We start from the raw sequence: 24,434 nt of genomic DNA, 5'->3' as shown, positions 1-24,434 counted from the left end.
AAGATAATGTTACGCCGAGTAAATAGATACCAAACATGTCACACTTTATATTTGCACGCACTTGTGGATTGACGACAAAGTACGGTACCTAAAAATCTCAATAAGCGGCGCTTTAAACTTTTTTTACGGTTACCAGGTTAGCGTTACAGAGGAGGTCTAGTGCTAGAATTATTGCTCTCGCTCTGACGATCGCGGCGATACCTCACATGTGTGATTTGAACACCGTTTACATACGCGGGCGCGACTTCCGTATGCGTTTTCTTTGCTTCGCGAGCTTGCGGGGACGGTGGGCGCTTTATAAAAAATTTTTAATTTTTTTATTTATTTTAAAATGACTAAATTGTTTAAAAAAAAATAAAAAAATGTGATCACTTTTATTGCTGTCACAAGGAATGTAAACATCCCTTGTGACAGTAATAGGCGGTGACAGGTACTCTTTATGGAGGGATCGGGGGTCTAAAAGACCCCCCACCCTTCCTTTACACTTCAGTGTATTCAGATCGCCGAAAACGGCGATTCTGAATACCGGATATTTTTTTTAAACCGGCGCCATTGGCAGCCGAGTAAACGGGAAGTGACGTCATGACGTCGCTTCCGTGTTTACTATGAGGAGACGGGAACGAAGCCGATTACGGCTTCGTTCCAGTTCCTCCCCAGCGGCCGGAGGCATCACACCAGGAATCTGTGCTCCCGATAGAGCGGAAGCACCGGTAACAGTGGCGGGAGGCGGCAGGAGGGGGGACGTCCCCTCCCGCTCCTCCGGCATAACAGCCGAGCGGCTTTTAGCCGCATCGGTTGTTATGAATGGATAGCCAATCGCCTGCTGAACAAAACGGTACCAGGATGATGCCTGCAGGTGCGGGCATCATCCCGGTATACCCCCCGGAAGCCGAGTACGCACATCTGCGTACGCTCGGCGGGAAGGGGTTAATTTAAGTATTAAAATGTACATTGGCACTTATTATATGCCTATTATTCAGATGCCATAACATGTCATCCATGGCATGGGGCATCAAATGATGGGTGTGGCTAAATTGCACAGTGGAGGGCCTTAAATGGGCATTGTAACAGTGGGCTATGTACAAAGCGAAGAGTTCAGAACTGTGCTACAGAGTGTAAAATTTAGGAGTGTGTTTTTTACAGAATGCAAGATTACCAACATTTCAATTCGTTCCAGGGACACCTTTTTTAGTTGTGCTTTCAGCAAGCCATTGTAGAATGTAATTCAAGTGAGGGGCATTCATTTAAGTAAGGAGTACATGATTGTACATGCAGGAAAGGAGTGCAGTGTTTATGACATTATGTGCAGGAAAGGAGTACAGTGTGTATGACAGTATGCAGGAAAGGATCATGATGTGTATGGTGGTATGTGCTGGCAATGTACAGTGGATGACGTTATGTGTAGGGAATTAGTTTAGAGGGTTTGATACAATGATAGCAAATATTATGTTTAGGAGAGGATTTCAGAGTGTATGATCGTGGGTAATATGTTCAGCAGAGGAGTTTGGAGTGTATGACAGTGGGTGGCACCTTCAGGGGAGGCATTCAGAGTGTATGACAGTAAACAGCATGTGCGTTACATGGTGGGAATAATTTAATGTTACATCACTGCAGCAGCCACTGGGTAGTGGCATGCATAGAGGCGGTAACTAAAATTAGCTGCAGACACAGCACCAGTGCTTTCCACTGTCCTGCACACTCACCCCTCTGTGGTGCCTTACTGCCATTTTGAAACCATGCCTCCCTACCACCTTAGCACCTTGCCACACTGCCACCTTAACACCTTGCCACTCTGCCACTTTAACGTGTTACTAAACCCAGACCCCTGAATTCACTATATCTGGTCTCCCACAGTACACAGAAAATGGAAATGCAATTATTTTAGTAAATATAAACTGATAAATACCTTTTTTCATCAGTAGTACATAGCAGTCATGTGACGTGTATGAGTGTCTGTGGAAAGCTTGTAGGAGGAGTTTTCATTTCTCCCATGATTGTCTTAGGAGAATGCAAGACCCCTGATGCTCTGTCTGGACACTGCTGATTGGCCCTGTGCTGATCACATGCACCCTCCCAAGAAAAACAAAACTCTCTAGTAATACACATCAAACTGAGCATGTACAGTCTGACTCCATATGCTCTGTAAATATAAGGTTATTTTTTAGAGAGTGAAAGAAGGGGATGATCAGAAAATATAGGATTGAATAGCCTTTTTACACAATGCAGAAGATTAACCCCTTAGGAGCCTCACTAACAGGTATAACAAGCATGCTGTTGTGGGTTTAGTAACACTTAATCATTCACTTGGGGGGACATCTTTATTGTTAACGTAGTGTTTCATATTTCAATATGCCCTCTGTCCACAGGTGTTTGGAAGCTGGCAGTGGGTTATAGGGGGGATGAGCATGACAGGAGGTAGGGTTTTAGCAAGGCGGCAGTGGGGTGCCAGGTTTGATGAGGATGAGGAGGAGGATGACAGGAGGTAGAGTGTTAGCAAGGTGGCAGTGGGGTGCCAGGTGTAATGAGGATGAGAGGGGGTAGGGTTTTAGCAAGGTGGCAGTGGGGTACTAGGTGTGATGAGGAGGAGGAGGAGGATGACAGGAGGTAGGGTGTTAGCAAGGTGGTAGTGAGGTGTCAGGTGTGATGAGGATGAGGATGACAGGGGGTAGGGTGTTAGCAAGGTGGCAGTTGGGTTCCAGGTGTAAAGAGGAAGAGGGTGACAGGAGGTAGGGTGTTAACAAGGTGGCAGCGGGGTTCCAGATGTGATGAGGGTGAGTAGGACAGGAGGTAGAGCGTTAGCAAGGTGGCAGTGGGGTGCCAGGTGTGATGTACAGTAGTGTTATCACGTTTATGGGAATCACTGCCCCTTAAAATCCACTAAAGCCTGTGTCCACATGCTTTTTTGGGAGTCGGATCATCAATCAATTGAGATGTGACATCCCACCCACTGTGTTCTTTTTTAGTTACTGGGCATGGAGGAGGAGGGAGGGACTGGGCTGTTATTTAGGATCTGTATATACGCCCAAATGTGTGATGTCAATAGCATGTGACCTGACTATCTCTGATCAAACAGGAAATGTTCTCTCCAGTAATAGAGACCAAACTAAGCATGTGCAGCCTGACTCCACTCACTGTGACTTATCTGGATTTGTCCAGGGGGGCAGTACAGGAAGAGGATAATCTATGCATACATGATCAAATTGAAATTGACCTCATATTATATGGTTTTGGTAAATCTTAAGGAAAAAATCAGCAGGAAATCTGATACTGTGTATGGGGCTTTACTGATGAAGATGTGGTTAGCTATTTCTGTAATAGTTTAAGCAGGGCCAACCTGAATTCACATGCTGTTCCTCCAAAGACGTATGTACTTCTATAGTATGATTAATGTTTATATTTACTGTATACTCTATTTCTAGTTGAATAAAAATTGTTTGAAATGAAAAAAACAACTGGCCTCAGTGGTAGTTTCTATGTTTTTTGGAGTTCCAATTAATGTATCCACCAAATAAACTAAAGTTTTATTTCCCCCAACACCTGCATACAGATGATTATGTTTATCCAATGAGTATACTTAAGCTACAAGTCATGACACCACATTAATCAATGTTTTCTACAAAAAAGGACAATGGGCCTGGTTTTGTAGTCTTTGTAGTTAAAATATAATTTTCTGTATCTGTATAGTAATGACCACCAAACATATATGCATCCATCGCATGCTTAATTCTACAGCAATGTCTGAACCTAACTTCTGGCAGGGGTTGTGGTAAGAGGTTGAGGAAATATAGGAATCCTGTATGTGGCCTACCTTATACTTGAAGTCCATAATGACCACGTGTAAGGTAAACTAGATTCCTAGCACCTTGCGCTCGTGTTCATGCGCGTGCGCATTGCATACATTATCATTTTTTCTGAGGGAAAGGGTAATGGTGGATGTACTATGACAGTTTATCATATCAATTAGTGTGTGCATTTGGCACCCAGTGGCCTGTTTATACTGGTCTGTCACTATGAGCAGTTGCTGAATGGTCTTGTTCCTGTGTTCCTGAGACCTGATCGGCTGTACCTGATAACCTGTGCATGACCCAGCTGGCCTTTGAACTTACTACTGCTCCTGCTTCAACTCTGTTTACCTGGTTACTCTCACCTCTGTCTCTTTATTGGACCTTTCTCTGCTGATTTTGTACTGCTTTGCTTGGTGTTACTGACCTTGGCCTGCCTCATGGACTTGCTTTGCCTGCTGATTCAGTCCCTCACTGCCCAGTTGTTGCTGACCGCTGCCTGCCTCCTGGCCCTGCTTCTGTCCCCTGCTCTAGAGCCAAGCTACTCCTACATCTTGTTCCAAGGACTGCAATTACCAGCTCTACTCATCTATGAAGTGGACATCACCAGGCAGCTACTACGGTACTTGTGCCACACTTTGCCCTTACACTCTGTCACCACCTTCAGGAGTGTTGGGCAGGAGGTGCAAGAGAGGCTAAGTTCCAGTCTTCAGCAGGTACGTGATACAATGTGGGCTGTTATGACATTAGTTCATCTAAGAAACACTTTTTGATAAAAATGGCTTCTTTGATAATATTTTAAGATATACAAATTTACTTTTACAGTGTCATATTTTTAGTAAAACAATTCTGATGCTCACAGTGGTTTCACTGCTATCACTAACCAAATTAACTCATGGATGAGCCAATCTATAATTAACACTCAGCTGACCTTAGTATGTCAGTAGGTGTTTTATGCTAAATTCAACTCTGATCTTAAGCAATAAAGTGGATATACAATAAACTAATTAAAAAAATCATACTGAATAAGAATTATTAAATAAGCTTAATGTAGGTGCAAAATATAGACAAAACCACAGAGGAACAGTTAAAAGTGACTTTGATCTATTTGACACAAACACTGAAAACAAATGTAGTTTACAGCTGTAAATATTCCTGCTTAATTCAGTTACCATGCATTCACGTTAGTTTTCACACAACAGTAGAGTTCTTTTTCAAATTGCCAAGGCGGTTACATTATAAATACAAATAGTATGCAAATAAGGACTGATGGTTAAGTATGGGTATTTATACACTATATCATGGGTTTATTGAGATTTGACTGAATACCTCCTACTCACATGCACAGGATTCAAATTCATAGCACTGATTATCTGAAATTGCTCTCATAGAATGACTGTATTTTGCATGTTCCAGTAACAACTGTGAGACGGGCTGCAGTGATAATTTATTTACATTTTAATATCTTTATTAAAGCTACATGAGTATCAAGCACATAGAGGTCATAATGAACTCATCCACAACAACATGAAAACTCAGTGGAATAAAATTTGTACTTTGAACAGAAGTTCTTGGCATGCAATCTGTTCCAACAGGATTCTCATTAAATCATACAATTGACACATGGAGTGCACCATAAGTATATTTCAACAATTTGATTAATTTTTATTTATCTGAGGTGCCCACACATATGATATTACCATCAATTGACCTTGGCTTTCTAGGGGGGTTGAGTATGAGCACAGCATAAAACAGGAGCTGGCCCCAGCCCAATGTTTTCTGGGGAAATAGCTACCAGCTATATTGGATTTTTTTTTTACCAACTGCTTTCACACCACCTTCCTTCCTTAAAGCGGTTCTCCACCCTGAAGTGGAAGTTCCGCTCATCTGATCCCTCCCCCCCTCCGGTGCCACAATCGGCACCTTTCAGGGGGGAGGGGGTGAAGTTACCTGGATAATCCAGGTATCTGCACCCACTTCCGGGACAGACCGCTGCAGACCCCCGCAGATGCCCCGCCCCCGTTGTGTTCTGGGAAACACACAGTTCCCAGGACACAGCGGGGACCAGAAGAGACGTGCAGCGCTACTCGCGCATGCGCAGTAGGGAACCGGGCAGTGACGCTGCAACGCTTCACTTCCCGATTCCCTGACAGAGGATGGCGGCGGCGGCAGCAGAGAGACGATCGATCGCTCGTCATCTGCCGCCGACATCGCTGGACCCTGGGACAGGTAAGTGTCAATTTATTAAAAGTCAGCAGCTGCAATATTAGTAGCTGCTGGCTTTTAATATTTTTTTTTTTAGGTGCAGAACTGCTTTAAATATAAAGTTTCACACTTTTTTTGCTACTAATTATTATCTGTCAGATACCTCAATGGTTCTTCTGCAGTTAAATCCTGTGGTATACTAGCCAAAGAGATTCTTCTTTACTGAGCTGAACTCCAACCAACTTGTAGAAAAATTTGTAAACAACAAAGGGGAGCAGAACCACAGACAATAAGACAAAATCTTACTTTTGGAGTGCCTGCCCAATATCTCAATGCCAAAGCAGCCCTCAAGGTCCCCTGATAAATACTAACTTTTACCAAGTGATACCTAGGCTCAACAACTGGGATAGATAATAGCTTAAAATATACAAGGTGCATCATTACTAAACCTACAGAGCCCCCACCTTATCAAATGTAAATGCAGACATCCTGTGAAAGTGTTTGAAGCCTGCAGATATGTGCTTCAGCTTTGACATGCTATAGGGCAGTGATTATACCTTATGGTTGGGATTTGCTGCATTCATGGCATGTTACTGTACTTCCACAGCGCCCATAAGATGTAATTACTGCCAGGCCCTGGACAGGTTGAGGGCTGTAGCGATTTAGTTAAAATATAACTTATCTTTATCCAGCATAATTCAAAGTTCTACATAACTTAATCAAATCCTTTAGAATTGAATCCCTAAAAGACTGTGTATTAGGAGTTTCAAAGCTAGAATTTATAAACAAGGTGTAGTTTGTACACTGGTTGAATCCAAGGCAAACAAAGGTGCATACATACCCTTGTACATTATAATCACTATTATTTAACACCTGGACCACTGGTGGTAATGGAATGGAAATAAAAAGTAAAATGGTTAATTATTAATTCCTATACCTAGACGGACTTACATTTGAAGAAAGCCAAAAATGCAATCAACTCATAAATTCTGTTGACAATAAATAAACATGGTCGTGGGGTCTATAATATAATGCAGCCATCTCAAGGGAGTTTAGTAGGTTCCATGAGTGTGTGATTGTGTGATGAATGTAATTGTGTGAATCGCCAAGGAAACATGATGTTCCCATATTCCAAAATAATAATGCCCCATACAAAAAGTAATATGGTCAATTAATAATTTCTATACCTAGACATATTTACATTTTAAGAAAGCCAAGAATGCAATCGACTCACAAATTTGGTTGACAATAAGTAAACATGGTAATGGGGTCCATAGCCATCTCAAGGGAGTTAAGTAGGTTCCATGAGTGTGTGATGAATGTGACTGTGTGAATGGCCAGACAATTGTTATGTTCCCATATTCCAAGATGATAATGCCCCATACACACTGCTACACAACTTTAAGAGGATGAAATGTAATGCCTTTCATAGCATTCCAAATTTTGCAGATCTAAATATCATTAAACATATATGGGAATTGCTGTAGAGAAGACTGAAAAGTCTTTTCTACCTCCTTGAAGTCTCCGGCTATTTAGTTTCTTGAAGTATAAAGCTGGATCATGCAACACAAAATTCATGATGTATGTCAGCATTCAATGAAGGCCTTCATTGCTGTTCTGAAGGCAAAAGTTATTGATATTACTATATATTACTTGATATCTCATATATTGTTACCATTATTTTGCCCATCTTATGTATACAACATTGTATGCTTTATCCTTCACTCTTTTTAGTACCCATACCCATTTAACTGCATTTCTTCCTCAGGTAAGAAACAATTTGACAGTAATAGTAAACTATAACAAAAAGAAATGTAAAATTATTTGAATGTCATAGAAATATTATTTTTCCTATGCTACTATACTAAACTTTTGACAAACTAGTTCTATAAACTAATATTATATTACAAAACAAATACAAGCTACAACAAAAAAGTTGTAATGTCCTATAAAAAAGGTAGATGCAGTTCCCAAATGATGCTCATGAAACTCCCACATATTTTCTTTACCCAAAATCACAAGATTTTCACAAAGTTCATATGAAATAATAAGGTACACATTTTTTAGATGGCCTCCCAAACTAGCTGGGAGCCTGGGTTACCCAGATCTACCCCATTACCATATAAGCCACTGTGCTAACCTTGTTCAAGAATTGGAACCTTATTGTAAATGTACATGATGATGATAAATGATAACATTTTTCTACTCATCTGGATCTTTCAGAGACACACTTTGCTAAAAATGTAGGGAACACGGTAAACTACAATCTTTAAAGTGTAACTCCACTTTTGTTGGGAAAAAAACACACCGCTCTGGGTGATCTATGTACATGGCAAGGATTATAACAACCTTTGTTGTAGATTCCTACCTTTTGTTATTCTGAAGAAATCCATGTATGTCTGGCTGAGTGAGTCTAATGGGAGTGGTTTCATAATAATCAGTCAGCTGTGGCAGCTGCAGGGCACTAATGAGGAAAGCTGCTGGGCCTGCATTCCTTTAGATGTGTTCCTATTGGAAATATCTCACCAAAAATGAAATTTTTGTTGCAGGTAATGCCTGAAATCTGAATTGTATCTTAGGCAGACTTCTGGGAAAATCAGTGAGCCAATCACAAAAGTAGGAAATAATGTTTCCGGGGAGTGGTCAGTACACATTCTTTAAACAGAACAACTCCATGTAGCCATATTTCTTTGCATTTATAAAAAATTACAGCGGCTGCAGATTGAAAAGGAAAGGTAATTTTTAATAACATTCAATTACAATATGACTTATATCGCAATTCTATACACTATATTATTTTTTCTTTGTTTGCTATTTTTTTTTCTGCATGAAAGTGGAGTTACCCTTTGACCAAGATTTATGAAAAAACCTAGGACAATTTCCAATGATTTATGCTTAAATTACCAGCTTTTTCCATAAATCTCTCAATCAGATAACAAAATTTACTGAACTCTTTTTAAAGCCTGTGTGTGCAAAATTAAAATACCTGGAAATACCCTATTCCTGATGTACAGTATAAACTGCTACAGATTTTTTATTTTTTTGCAGGATCAGATCTATAGCTTATCAGGGAATGAGTAATGGAAGGGTGGTACTTTTTTCACCCCTCAAAAGAAAAGGATCATTAGGTTGTTTTAAATTGTTTAATACAAAGACCCAAGAAACGTGTTACAAATATTGACTCAGTCTTACACAGTACAATCAAAGCTAAAAACAATATTGCCACAAGCATTTTACTTTTGTTGAAGGAGCTGTATATGATAAAATGAGTGCAGTTTTATGAGGATATGAGAATAAAACTGCACTCATTTTATCATTATTCTACAGCGGAACTCTGCTTTAATGAAGAACAGCTTCATAGAGTCACTCTGTCACTGGAGGATGAAAGAAACATTGAAATTCCAGCAGTGATGGGTATCAATGAACTTGAACTCGTTGAATTCATTGTGAACTACATGAGAAGTTATCAGCTGAAAGATCAAGATTGGAGTGTCCATCTGACGGGCTTTTTCCGCATCTCGCTGAAAAGATCGTTGTGTTCATCATTGAAGACAACGAGGGCTCGGAGGCAGGAAGCATCCGAAGATATCCCTGTGCCCCGCAGAGGGCTCAATCTGCCTGTGCATTTTACTCTGCTCTTAAGGGGGTGCACATGTTCTGGTAAGGGTTCCCACTTATAGAGCGTCTCTCTTCAGATTGAGTCCCTTCTTCCTCTCTCCATTTTAACCTATCTCCAGTGAACAGTGCTGGACATTGGAATACACAACCTTAGAGGACTTTGTTGTTCATCTATATTCATTTCTTCCTATACTAATTAATTTTGTGCATTTATCACCGTTTGATCCTTGCACATATGGACATTTGTTGGAACTGTCATCATTGGAATAGTTGCTATCCTAATTTTGTGTCACTGTAAGCGTGTTTAGTTTATTTTTAGCGCAACTTATTTTATAATACTTATTTGCACCATAGGGATATTTGATGGTTTTTTTTAATGTATATATGTATGTTTATGTATATATGAGTTACATGAAAAAATTAACTATTAGTATTATTTAAAACAAAAAACAAATATATTGCATGTGTAGGTGCAGTGAAAGAGAAAAGAAAAGGTAGAAAGCTATGAAAAATATGTGTTGTGTTTTTCTGCTGTTTTTTAAAACAGTTATATTGGCTTTCTATTTCAGTTTCCTATCATTCTCATATCAGCCGGGAGAATGATTGCACAATCTTTATCAATTTTTATTTGCTTCTTTCTCATTGCATAGCCCAAGGCCCATAAGATACATCTTTTCAAAGCAAATGGATAGTGTGTAATCCAAATACACCATAGAGGACACAGCCAGGGTCCTTCTAGGGGTATATTACAAAGACTGGAATTGAAATATGATGAATGTAAATTATCTGCCAGCATGGAAGCAAATGGGATAAAGTAACTTGCAGCGAAAAAGTATTCAGAAATGAAACTGATCAGCATTTCTATTTGACTTGTTGTAAACTGACAGAATAACCAAAGTGTTGGCTATGTCAAACAAAACAGGCACTCAACACCAGCTGCACTGTATAAACTCATATCAATACTTCTGTAACAATTACAGAAACTTTGTTTTGGGCAATAGGAACAGACATTTATAACATTATACTTAACTTTCCAGCTGTCATTTGAAGATTAAGTTTTGAGTTCATCTAGTGGTCTCCTCCCCTTTTGTACATATATTTGCCACCTGTCTGGGTGTAAGTCAGGGGAATTCAGGGGCAATGACTCATACTTCTAGCAAGTAGCAGCACTATATGAAGTAAGAGAAAGGAAATCCTCAAAGCAATGCTACAGAGATGTATCTGAAGATCTGGACTGAAAATGTGATTAGAAGTGCATGCACAATAATCTTCAATTCAAAATATACCTGATTAAATTCCGTTTTTAAAGTTATAAAAATATAAAGTGTCTGCTGTGATTTTCTTCCCTCTTGTCCTTTAGACTCCAGATACCAAAAAAAAAAAAAAGTTTGCAAATATGTACATATTAAAATATCTTTAAGTCTTCATACAAGACATATAGTTTGCTGATTACATACATACAGTGCATCTACAGTATAAAAGCTATTGTGTCCAGAACAATCGGCCAAAATAGCCCATATCCATTAAACAAGATTGATTATTAGCTACTGATAAGGTTATGCCGCTAGTTGCTACATAGAAAGCCTATCTGGCCCCTACCCAACCCGTACCGCTCCCTAACTGTACATTTATTTTCTCCATCAGCCAATCCCCCACAGTTATTACCTTTTGTATCTTATGACCCTCTCTCTTTTGTAAGCTTTAACAAGCAAGGCTCTCTGATTCATATTGTATTCAATTGTATTGTAATTGTACTGTCTGACCTTATGTTGTAAAGCGTTGTGTAAATACTCAGCACTATATAAATCCTGTATAATAATAGTCATACACACTTTTCCACAACAGTCACATGAATGGAAACTCCCAATTGCAAGTATGTATTGGGAGTTTTCTGGTGACATCTTAGTGTGCTGGGAGCATGCATCAAGTGCCTTCTCATCACAGAAAAGCCATTCCCCATGGACACATATATGCCACTGGTTGTCATTTAAGGCCCCCTTTATCTATACTTATGCCAAACGGGAACAGGTTAACAGTTTAAACCATTTGTTCAATAAAGATAAACAAGCCTAAAATGTATATGTTCATTAACCACTTCAATACCGGGCTATAGTCATATGACTTCCGCAGATGGGATCTCCCATCCTGGGCAGGCATCATATGATGTCCTCGGTATCTCACAGCTCCTGCGGGCCCCCGGGGGCCTGCAGGGCGGCGAACATGGACGAGGTGTGTCCAATCACAGCCGGTCACATGTATTGCCCTAGGATGCGCACAGAGCGCCGATTGGGGATGCGGCTGGTCACCCTGACACAGCCCAACCTCGATTGCAGTAAAGAGCCAATTAACCACTTAAGGACCAGGCCTCTTTTTCAGACTTGGTGTTTTCATGTTTAAAACAGTTTTTTTTGCTAGAAAATTACTTAGAACTCCCAAACATTTTATATTGTTTTTTTTCTAACACCCTAGAGAATAAAATGGCGGTCATTGAAATACTTTTTTTTACACCGTATTTGCGCAGCGGTCTTACAAGCGCACTTTTTTTTTTAAAAATGCACTTTTTTGAATAAAAAAATAAGACAACAGTAAAATTAGCCCAATTTTTTTTATATTGTGAAAGATAATGGTATGCCAAGTAAATTGATACCCAACATGTCACGCTTCAAAATTGCGCCCGCTCGTGGAATGGCGTCAAACCTTTAGCCTCAAAAATCTCCATAAGCGACATTTAAAAAATTCTACAGGTTGCATTTTTTGTGTTACAGAGGAGGTCTAGGGCTAGAATTATAGCTCTCGCTCTACCGATCGCGGCGATACCTCACATGTGTGGTTTGACCACCGTTTTCATATGCGGGCGCTACGCCCGCTTCTGTGCGCAAGCTCGTCGTGACGGGGTGTTTTTAAATTTTTTTTTTTTTTTCTTATTTATTTTAATTGATTTTATTTACTTTTACACTGTTTTTAAAAAAAAAAAATGGATCACTTTTATTCCTATTACAAGGAATGTAAACATCCCTTGTAATAGAAAAAAGCATGACAGGTCCTCTTAAATATGAGATCTGGGGTCAAAAAGTCCTTAGATCTCATATTTGGGCTAAAATGCAAAAAAAAAAAAAAAAAAAATGAAAATCTGACATTTAAAAAAATATATACCTTCAAGAGGTATGGGCGGAAGTGACGTTTTGACGTCGCTTCCGCCCTCCTATGGTATAGAGACGAGTGGGGGCCATCTTAGCCTCACTTGTCTCTATGCTAGGAAGAGGACCCGATCGCCTCCGCCGCTACCGACGGCTCCGGTAAGCGGTGGAAGGTGTGGGAGGGCGGCTGGGGGGGTGGCACCTCTCCCGCCGCCGATAGCGGTGATCTCGCAGCGAATCCACCGCGGAGACCACCGTTATCGTACAACCGACCGCCGCCTGAAGAGATGGAATATCTCGGTTGTGGCAGCAGCTGCTGCCGTTACCGAGATATCCCTCTTCAAAAAAAGGACGTACATCCCCGTTAGGCGGTCCACAAGTGGTTAAATTGTCTCTTTACCACGTGACCGGCTGTGTCCAATCGCAGCCGATTGGGGATGCGGCTTTTCACCCTGACACAGCTCAACCTCGATCGCAGTAAAGAGCCAATGAAATTCGCTCTTTACCACGTGACCGGGTGTGTCCAATCACAGCCGATACATTTTAACAAGCCTAAAATGTATATGTTCATTAACCAATTCAATATCGGGCTATAGTCATATGACTTCCGCAGATGGGATCTCCCATCCTGGGCAGGCGTCATATGATGTCTTCGGTATTTCACAGCTCCTGTGGGCCCCCGGGGGCTTGCAGAGTGGCGAACGTGGACGAGGTGTGTCCAATCACAGCCGGTCACATGTATTGCCCATGTGCACGGCGTTTGTGCACGCCCCTAGGGTGCGCACAGAGTGCCGATCGGGGATGCGGCTTGTCACCCTGACACAGCCCTTCCTCGATCGCAGTAAAGAGCCAATGAAATTGTCTCTTTACCACATGACCGGCTGTGTCCAAACACAGCCGGTCACAGAATGTAAAAAAAACTGTGGTAACGAAATGTTACCGGGTTCTCTTCCTCACACACCGATCGTGTGTGAGAAGGAGATTGCGGTAACATATCGTTACAGCTTACAGTACACACCAACCACACTGATTCCCCCCTAATAAAGAGTACCTGTCATCACTCATCAAAGTACCTGTCACCAGCGATCAAAGTATCTGTCACCACCCATCAGAGTACCTGAGTACCTGTCACAGCCCATCTGAGTACCCGAGTACCTGAGTACCTGTCACATCCCATCAGAGTACCCGAGTACCTGTCACCAGGCCATCAGAGTACTTGAGTACTTGTCTCCAGCCCAACAAAGTATCCGAGTAGCTATCTGCAGCCCATGCCTCATAGAATATACATTGGGGTGTTTGCTTTCCAAAATGGGGTCATTTTGTGGGTAAGTCCACTGTCCTTGTGCACCAGAACCTTCAAATTGTGATGGGTAGGAATGAAATGAGTTGTGTAATTTATGCTCCTTGAACGCCTGAAGGTACTACTTCAATGTTGGGCCTCTGTATGTGGACTGGCTGTGTAAAAGTCTCACACATGTGGTACATGAGTAGCAGAATGCGTTTTGGGGTGTAATTTTTGCTATATACATGCTTTGAGTTAGAAATATCTTATAAACTGACCACAAAAAATTAAATTTTCTTTCCACGTGTTCCGAAGACTTGTGGAAAAAAATGAACCATTCAAAAGACTCATTATGCCTCATAGAATAGATGTTGGGGTGTCTGCTTTCCAAAATGGGGGCATTTTGTGGGTAATTCCACTGTCCTGGGGCTCCAGGGCCTTCACAAATGTAATAGGTGGTTAGGAAATTAGAGGTGTAATTTTATGCTCCTAGAACCCCTGATGGTGCTCCCTGAATTTTGGACCTCTCTGTGTGGCCAGACTGTGTAAAAGTCACACACATGTGGTATCACTATACTCGGGAGGTGTAGCAGAATGTATTTTGGGGTGTAATTGGAAGTATGCCTATGCTGTGTGTGAGAAACAACTTGTTATTATGACAATTTTGTGAAAAAAATAAAAATAAAAAAAATGAATTCTTAATTTTCCCAAGAATTGTGGGAATTGTGGGAAAAAATTACAACTTCAAAAAACTCACCATGCCTCTTGCTAAATACCTTCGGCTATCTACTTTTCAAAAAGGGGTCACTTGGTGGGTATTTGTACTTTATTGACATTTCAGGGCCTGAAGAATTGAGAGGCCGTCAGTGCATCAGGTGTGATCAGGTGGGATCAATTTTCGATGATTTGCACCATAGCTTGTAGATTCTATAACTTTCACAGAGACTAAATAATATCCACTAATTTGGGTTATTTTTACCAGAGATGTAGCCGTATAAATTTTGGGCCAAATTTATGAACAAAAATTACTTATTTGCAAAATTTTATCATAGAAACTAAAAAAAGTGTTTTTTTTTTTGCAAAATGTTCGCTCTTTTTTCATTTATGTCACAAAAAAAAAAAAAACCCAGTGGTGAACGCACCAAAAGAAAGCTCTATTTGTATGAAAAAAATTATAGAAATTTTGTTTGGGTACAGTGTTGCATGACTAAGTAATTGGCATTCAAAGTGTGAGAGCACTGAAAGCTAAAAATTGGTCTGGGAAGGAATATGTATATATGTATATGTATAAATGTCCTATATTGAAGTGGTTAAATAGCACCATACTTATAATCGACATAGATAAAGATCAGATCACATTTTAACCACTTTGGACCACCTGCATCATTATATGGCGGCACTTTGAAGTGGGATATCGTTGTTATGGCAGCAGCTAGCTTTCAGATAAAAGTGGTCTCTGCAGCGGATTCGTCTTGAGATCATTTTTATTGGTGGCAGGAGATGGGCCCCCCTCCCTCCGCTCTCTGGTGCCCTCCGCCACCCTCCGCCGCTTATGGAGATGAGGGGAATTTCCACCCATAGTTCTTAATGCAACATTTTTTTTTTTTTTCAAATTGCATTTGATTTTTTTTTTATTGCATTTTTTCTTTTTGACCCCAGATCCCATAGTTAAGAGGTTTTTCTATTACAAGGGATGTTTATATTCCTTGTAATAGGAATAAAAATGACACAAAGAACAGTATAAAATTAAAAAATAGCTTATGTGCAGAAGCGAACGCATACGTGAGTAAATGAAACCAGTGTTCAAACCACACATGTGAGGTATTGCCACGATCATTAGAGTGAGATCAATAATTCTAGTCCTAGACCTTCTCTGTAACTAAAAACATACAACCTGTAGAATTTTTTAAACGTCGCATATGTTGTATTTTAAGGATAAAAAATTGTCGCCATTCTAAGAATTGGGCTAAGTTTACTGTTGTCTTGTTTTTTCCCCCAAAAAATGCACTTGTAAGACAAATACAGTGTGACAAAATGTATTACAACGACCGCCATTTTATTCTCTAGGGTGAAAAAAATATATCATTTTTGGGGGTAATTTTCTAGCAAAAAAAATTATTTTAACTTGTAAACAACAAGTTTGAAAAATAGGCCCAGTCTTAAAATGGTTAAAAAACAATCATTACAAATTCCAGAAACTTCATAAATTCTTTACCTCTGGTCATAATCTATGGGTGTTAAATATAAACTTGCATGTATAAGTGGTTGAAATAAGGATTCTGTGCAGGATTGTGGGGCTTACATAAGCCATAAAGAATGTGGCTGTCTAGAAATCCTTGATTTAAAGCGTATGTCCCCCAAAACTTGTTTTTTAAGGCGATTAAAAATGGCTACGTGGGTGAATGGTTGAAATAAAATTTTATAAAAAAGGATGTTGTTTCATATTTTGCCCGTTTTTATATTTTTATCAGTAACTTAATAGTTAAGTAGAATAGTTACTTTACAGTTACAGAACAGTTACTTTACATAACCATTGTGGTTTTAAGTCTGTGTTGGCAACAAGCTATTGTTCTCTTATAATTGCAATTTATGGCCAATAGGGAGAACATAGTCAGTAGGAAATGACAACTACAGTCAAGCACACATTATCATTAGAAGAGGACAAATAACACTAGCAAGTCCAACACAGAGATGCAAGCTAACAAATAGCTGGAGGCAATCATTTATGAAGCCATCCTAATGCCCACTGGATATTTAATTATAGGCAAATACTTATTGTTTTCATAAGAAGATATATATACCACTCAAGGTGAGTAGCTCTGTAAGTTCCAAGGGTGCCGGCCTTGCCCATTGCACTTCAGGAATGCAGTCAGAATATAAACTGAATCTCTAAACTCCAAGTTGCAGCAACTTTTCAAAATGTTTCTACAGCCTAGAGTATTGTGATTAATTTCCCCTTGACTACTTTATTTTGCTTTATCACAGACTCCTAACAAGCGATGGGTGGAATGATTTCAGTAAAACCGATTTTGCAAAAAAAGATCATCTACGCTGTCAAAAATGAAAACTCTCAACTTTGCTCATTCCAACCCATAACATCTTTCTCTGACCAGTTAAACATAGTGATACTATGAAAACAAGTAATTAACCTCTTTAGGACCAGCTGTTGTAACTAAACGGCCAGTTGGTGGACTCATTGAGAGGCCATTTACATTTTATTTTATTTTTTGCTTATGCGCATTCACTGATTACAGCCAGCTCCAGAGTACAGCCAGTGCCAGATTACAATCAGCACCTAATTATAGGCAGTGTCTGAATACAGCTAGCTCCATATTACAATCAGCACCAGATGAATTATCAAAGACAGTGCCAGTGTTTCCAGTTTGCTGATCACAACCAATGCCAGTGTTGTTGATCACAGCCAATGTCATTGTTTTCTTTTTTCCCTTGATGTTTCTGCTATTACAAAATTTGGTAATTTTTGTCATTTGGTGTTTTTTGCAAAAAAAAAAAAAAATGTGATAGGTAGTCATGAGATTATATGCATAATTTATTCCTCTGAAAGACAAACCTGAAGGGTTTTCTTGGATTTTGGGCCTCTCTATGTGGCTGGGCAGCTAAAATGTCTCAAAAATGCAGTATCCTCATAAGTTGCAAACTATGTTTTTGGGTGTAATTGGAAGGATGACCCTACTGATTAAAATTCTAAAAGAACACATTAAATTTTTTTCCTAATTTTTCATAACTGGCAAAAAAAAAATCATCAAATTTCTCACCATAACTTTCCCAAGCACCTTGCGGTGTCTAATTTCCATAAAGACATAATTTGTTTGGACTGTGTGGCATTTTAGGGCATTTTAGGGCCTCAAGAAGTCAGAAAATCAGGGTTCCTGCATTTCAAATATACTCATACTATAGTTTGTAGACTCTGTAACTTTCACACAAATAAAATAATATATACCTTTTTAACAGACTACAATTAAGTTTTAATATAGTACCATTATCATTGAAAGTGAAAGAAAAAGAATATCCCAAATTTTGGGTTGTCCCCAGAAAAGTAATAGAGGTAAAATCTTACAGTGAGTAATTTGCTTCCTGTTTTGGCTATGGGACAGGAAGTGAAGGGAAATCTCTGCAATAGGACACAGATGGCGAAAAAAAAAATCTGACATTGGTTATAACCCTGCCTTGTTCTATCCAAAAATCGAAAAAAAAAATAGCTTTGCTTTAAAAGAGATGTATGGGATTTTTTTTTCACAATCATATTTACCTAGTTGAATGTAGCATTAGTGCGATGCTGCATCTGTCCCATGCCGGCTCTAACATTGAGAACTGAGTGATCTAATGCCGCTGATCACTCAGTTCTCAGTCACCTCTCTCTGTTCTGTCCCCCTCACTCACTGGACTGTTGAGTTTTGGAGTGGGTGGGTGTGGCCAGAGGCTGAGCTGGGTGCTGGTCCAGGCATGTAGGGGGATCCTGACTCTATTGTCATGATTTTTCCTGAGCCTGAACCGGCTCTGTGAAATCAGCAGACAGCAAACTTCAGCCCGCTGTCTGCTGAAAATGGGTCACAGGAGTGCAAAACAAACTGCACTCCTGTGATCCACATGAGAAGTACAGCCAAACAAACTTAGGCTGTACTTCTCCTTTAAGTTCAACTTTTAGTCATTTTTCTCTCTACAGTGAAAAAAACAAACAAAAAAAAAAACAGTGGTTATTAACTACCATCTAAAGAAAGCTCTATCTGTCTCAAAACATGGAGTAATATTAATTTATTTACTGCATGCCAATACATATTAGGTTTGCCCAGCAAGGGGTTGGTTACAATTTCAGAGAACTATAAATAAACAAATGAAACATAGAAACATTACAAATATACATAGTTTTCCGAAAATACCATACAAAAATGATAACATGTATTAATATATATTTAAACTCAAAATATAGAGTTAATCACCTTCTACGTCATTGTTGCTTCCTAAACTGTTATCAGTAAATGGATCTTCCTTTATAATAATCATATAGAAAATGATTACTTCATATCTCACTGAACATTTTGTTTGCCTTCAAGTAAATCAGTTTAATTATACTCATAAAACAAAGATTTTAACCAAGGTCATCTGGCCATGTTTTTCGGTGACCTAAAGTAGATATAAACTTTTGTGCAAAAAAGAATATCCCTTAGCTCTACTTTGTAAGTCCCCCGCTGGTACTCTCCACTCCTCCTTCCTGCAGGTGTCCCCCAATGCCAGCTGCAAGGTGGGCACTCATGCATACACTACCAAGCTGGGCTGTGTTCATGCATAGACACCCACAGTTCGGTTTGGCCATGCCCCTGCTCCCTACCTGCAGGACCTGACTGACAGCACCAGGAGACTTTGGCTCCAGCTGCTCTCAGTGTCTCCTGTGAGGGTTGGTGAAAGAGTCAGGTAAGTATTTAGGGAGCAGGGTGGCACAACAACTAGTGATCATTTTTACACCATAATACAGGAAATGCATTAAGGTAAAAAACATTTTAACTTTAGGACCAATTTAAGTTTTTCCTTCTTCTGATCTTTATATATACCGTATATGCAGCTGGAACATTTAGTATACTCGGTTCAAACATGGACACCAAGGATATAACAATCACTGATCAAATAAAATGTTTTATTTGTATCCCCTACAGAGAATTAGCCCACAGGCTTTTAGGAAGATGTTCACCTACCTGTCTATCACAAACATCAGTGTTGCCCAAAGAATGGAAAAAAAATGTATAAAAATGTAATAATTTTTTTTTTTTTAACACACGGTCATCCATAAATGTCCCTGATCATCACCACACCTGTCATATAATGACAATCTACCGCACTGGTGACATGTGTAAAAAAATATATATAATAATAATTTTACGCAATTACTTAATTTTCTTAAACAATTATGACAAAAAATTACAACTTCAGAAAAACTTGTCATGCCTCTTACTAAATGCTGCAGACTGTCTACTTTCCACAAAGGAATCATTTGGGGGTATTTGTATTGTCCTGCCATTTTAAGGGCTTCAAGAAATGAGATAGGCTATCAGTACATCAGTACATGACTTTCAAATATATATACCATAGTTTGTAGATGCTATAACTTTCACACAAACCCATTAATATGCACTTATTGGGATTTTTTAATAGTAAAGTTCCTGTAGCAGAATACATTTTGGCCTACATTTCGGAAGAAATTGTATTTTGTTGGATATGTTTTAGAACAGACTGTAGAACATATTGTTTTATTTTCAAAATGTTTTGGTCTGTGATTCCCACTGAGCCAGCGCGAGCCATGCTTTGCTTTATGAATGTGTCCTACAGCTTTCTCGGACCTACTGTATGACAGGTCCCAGAAGCTTTCAGGAGGAGTGGGAAAATTTCTGGTGGAATCACTGCAGCGATTTAAACGAAAGTGGAATCGGTTGCCTGTCAGAACCAGGTATCTGCTCCCCTTCCCCAAAAAGGTGTCAAAACTAGAAGAGGATAGGGGGGAGAAGAATTTTAAAGTTCTGCTTTAAAGCAATTTCCTAAGATGAAAATAACCTTTCAAACTAATGGCGCATACACACGAGCGGATTGTATGGCGTACTTAGTCCGTCATACAATCCGACGGACAATCCGTCGTAGTTTCCACTGAACGGACTTGACCACACACGGATACACAAACAGTCCGTCGAAAGCTTGCGCGATGACGTGTACAGCACGTACGACGGGACTAGAAATAGGAAGTCCAAGACACAGCAAAGCACCCTTCCGCCGTGTAAATCCTTTCTGGGCATGCGCCATTCTTAGTCCGTCGAACTAGCATACTGACGACCGTATTGTCCAAAGTACGACGGAAAGATTTTTGGAAAAACCGAAATTCTTAGTACTGAAGCCCACACACGAGCGGATTGTCCGCTGAAATGTGTTTCAACGGACTAAGTACGTCAAACAGTTCGACCGTGTGTACGCGGCATAAACCATACTAAGGTAGCCCATACAGTCAGTTTTTTACATTCAACCAGCAGTTCTTCCCACTAAGATTTTTTATTCTGATAGGGGGGACACTCATCAGCTGGCTATAGCCTGTACAACCACAGTGCCCATAAATATATAAAAATTTGTCTGGTCCCTGCAGAACTGGTCGAATCTAGATCCATGTGTGGCCGGCCTTGTTTTTCCACTCTATTTCAAAAGCTTTATTTAAAACATACAGATGCAAGCATTTGTATAAACAAGGGCATCACATGTGAATCAGTAAATGAATCGATATAAAATTCTCCACTGGGAGCATTTAGGAATATAACAAGTCAAAAATATTAGGACATATCCATGTTCTACAGATTTTACACTTGAACAAAATGCTACCGGGTGATAAAGGGTTATAATCGTTGCGCAATAAGTAGGTTCGGTGTGATCTACTGGATCAGGAAGAATCTTAGGGCATATAGGACTCATACCCTTAAAAAGTGAGAAATGCACTTGAACGGTGGACAATTCACCTAGTTGGTGAGCAATTTATCTGAGGAGTTCTTTAATGTAGGTCTTAGGGCTTTAAATGTAGGGTAAGGTAGTTTACAAATAGCATTGTTGTATGGAAAGTAGTTTGAAAGAAACAGTTTTGAGGGCTAGAAAGGGAAAGAAAAGCAACAACATAATAGAATCTAAAAAAGAATAGGAGGGTATGGCTCAGGGTGGCTTATAGAAAGAGAAAGAGGAAAGAGGGAAGGAGAAGAGTCAGGGATTCCATCCTCCTCATCCACCTTAAGATGTCAGAGTTATGTATGGCCGGCTTTAGGCAGCTGGCTTTTTAGCAGACAAATGACCAGATGTTTTATAAACAGCACTTGTCCAATTATGTGCACATTACTTAATTAAAGATGGAGGCTGTAGAGGCACCTCCCTCTGACACAGATCACACCATGTATTCATTGTCAAGCTTTGGGATTGTGTAGGCTTGGCAGAACCATAGAGTGTGCAAAGCCATTGGAAAGCCTGATTATGTTGTGACCCTTGGTCCACAGCAGAATACTGTTATTTGTCAACTGTTCCATAATCAGACAGATGCTGACTAACCATAATATGAGAACGTTAGTGCTGAATACCAGTTAGGGACTGTCAGCCTGGAAGAAGAGAACTCTGGACATGAAAATCAATATTATACTGCAGTGCAAGTGTTTGTTGTGTATGATTTCTCCCCAAGCCAACTTAGGTTTACATGTCTTGGACTGAAGAGAGTTAACAAGCTTGAAACATTTATATGCACGTTGAACAAATGGCTTTATCAACAGTCTTTAGCCATTCTCTATAACAGAATACTTTGCATTTGTGCATATCTTTGTAACAGATAAATCCTATATAGCTGTATATTAAGGGTAATGCAATGGCAATATTAGTGCAAGTGTTTATGGTTTACTGTTATATGCTATAAATATATATTTAGGGGGAATTACTAAAACGAGTGCAAAGAGAATCTGGTGCAGCTGTGCATAGTAACCAATCAGCTTCTTAGGTCAGGTTATTTAATTAACCACTTAAGCCCCGGACCATCTTTCTGGCCAAAGACCAGAGCACTTTTTGCGATTCAGCACTGCGTCGCTTTAACTGACAATTGCGCGGTCGTGCGATCTGGCTCCCAAACAGAATTGACGTCCTTTTCCCCCCACAACTAGAGCTTTCTTTTGGTGGTATTTGATTACCCCTGCCTTTTTTATTTTTTCCCTATAAACAAAAAAAGAGCGCCAATTTAAAAAAAAACACATTATTTTTTACATTTTACTATAATAAAAATCCCCCAAAAAATATATAAAAAACATTTTTTTCCGCAGTTTACATATTCTTCTACATATTTTTGGTTACAAAAAATCACAATAAGCGTTTATTGATTGGTTTGCGCAAAAGTTATAGCGTTTACAAAATAGGGGATAGTTTTATGCATTTTTACTCATAATTTTTTTTACTAGCAATGGCGGTGATCAGCGATTTTTATCATGACTGCGACATTGTGGCAGACACATCGGACATTTTTGACACATTTTTGGGACCATTGTCATTTATACAACAATCAGTGCTATACAAATGCACCGATTCCTGTGCAAATGACACTGGCAGTGAAGGGGTTAACCACTAGGGGACAGTGTAGTGGTTAAGTATGTCCTGGGGAGTGATTCTAATTGTGGGGGTGCGTGGCTAGGCGTGGCATGTCACTGATCTCTGCTCCCGATCACAGGGAGCAGAGATCAGTGACACTGTCACTAGGCAGAATGGGGAGATGCTTTTTTACATTAGCATCTCCTCGTTCTTCCTGTCCATGAGATGATTGCAGGTATCCCTGCGGACATTGAGTCAGTGGGACCCGCGACCCAACTCACGGAGCTTGCAGTGCATGCACGCCCACAGACCGCCTCTTAAAGTGCAATGTACAGGTACGTTAGTTTGCCTGTACGAGCCCTTCTGCCGCAGTATATCTGCGTGAGGTGGTCGGCAAATGGTTAAGCTTTGACATTAAGGCTTGGTTCACACTGCAGCAATGCAGGAATCCACTGCGGGTTCCCGCATCGCATGTCTCCCGGCCGCAGTTCAAACTGCCCTATGTGAACTGCTGGGAGTATCAACTAAAAGTTAATGACACCCCCAAATCAGTTTGCATACCACAGTGTGATCTGCAAATTCGGACAGGAATATATGACATGAACACCCATGTGATCCGATTCCGCTGAGGAACAAAAAAAGGTTCCTGTGCGAGTTTGGTCCGAATGCGATGCAAATTCAGTCATACTATCTGTATGGCTGAATTCTCATTGCATGGACATCTCATGTGATTTGCACTGCAGTGCAGTGTGAATCACATGCTATCTTGCACCATGCAGCAGTTTGAGCCGGCCCTAAAACCTACATGCTGAAGGCTTTAGTAAGTCTCCTCCAATATGGTTTGGTCCCTATTTAAAGTATGGTCCCTATTAAAAGTATGTGTGTGGGCAGCTTGGGGATATTTTGACAGTTCCAATAAGCATTATTTTAATGGAATAACTGTGCCCTGAGTTTTTAAGGCATAACACTTTAAATAAAACTTTACATTTTACCAGTGTTATACCATTTCTTGTTAAAATCAGAACATTGGATCCACAGCCTAGGGAAACCTCACCAAGAATGCATGAAGAATCTGTTCGTCAGAATACATATATTTGTTCTTATGCTCTTTTTATTGGTGTTGAAAGTAGTATTAAACACAAAACCAAAAATTGTATATATTGCAGTCTACCAATCCTTAGATGTGGTGGCTGCATTGTTTTCTTTTTTTGTCTTTTTCCCCTCTGTTTTCGTCTGGTGACCTGGCCAGGAACACACCTCCTCTATTAGAGTGCTCCCATTCTGGATGAACAAGCACAAGAGTCACCTTTGGACAGAGCA

The 24,434-nt window shown here is 39.8% G+C and overlaps 1 protein-coding gene across 2 annotated transcripts in view; it reads right to left on the bottom strand.

Annotated features, from left to right (window-relative positions):
• Nucleotides 1-24,434, bottom strand: part of TBL1X (transducin beta like 1 X-linked) — a 475,925-nt gene that overhangs the window by 169,082 nt on the left and 282,409 nt on the right. The window lies entirely within an intron of this gene.

Source organism: Lithobates pipiens, unplaced genomic scaffold (assembly GCF_037356315.1).
Source record: "Lithobates pipiens isolate NorthernLeopardFrog02 unplaced genomic scaffold, aLitPip1_a1.2 Scaffold_16, whole genome shotgun sequence".
Lineage (NCBI taxonomy): Eukaryota > Metazoa > Chordata > Amphibia > Anura > Ranidae > Lithobates > Lithobates pipiens.
Note: the sequence above shows the minus strand (reverse complement) of the source record. Positions and strands in the feature narration are given on the sequence as shown.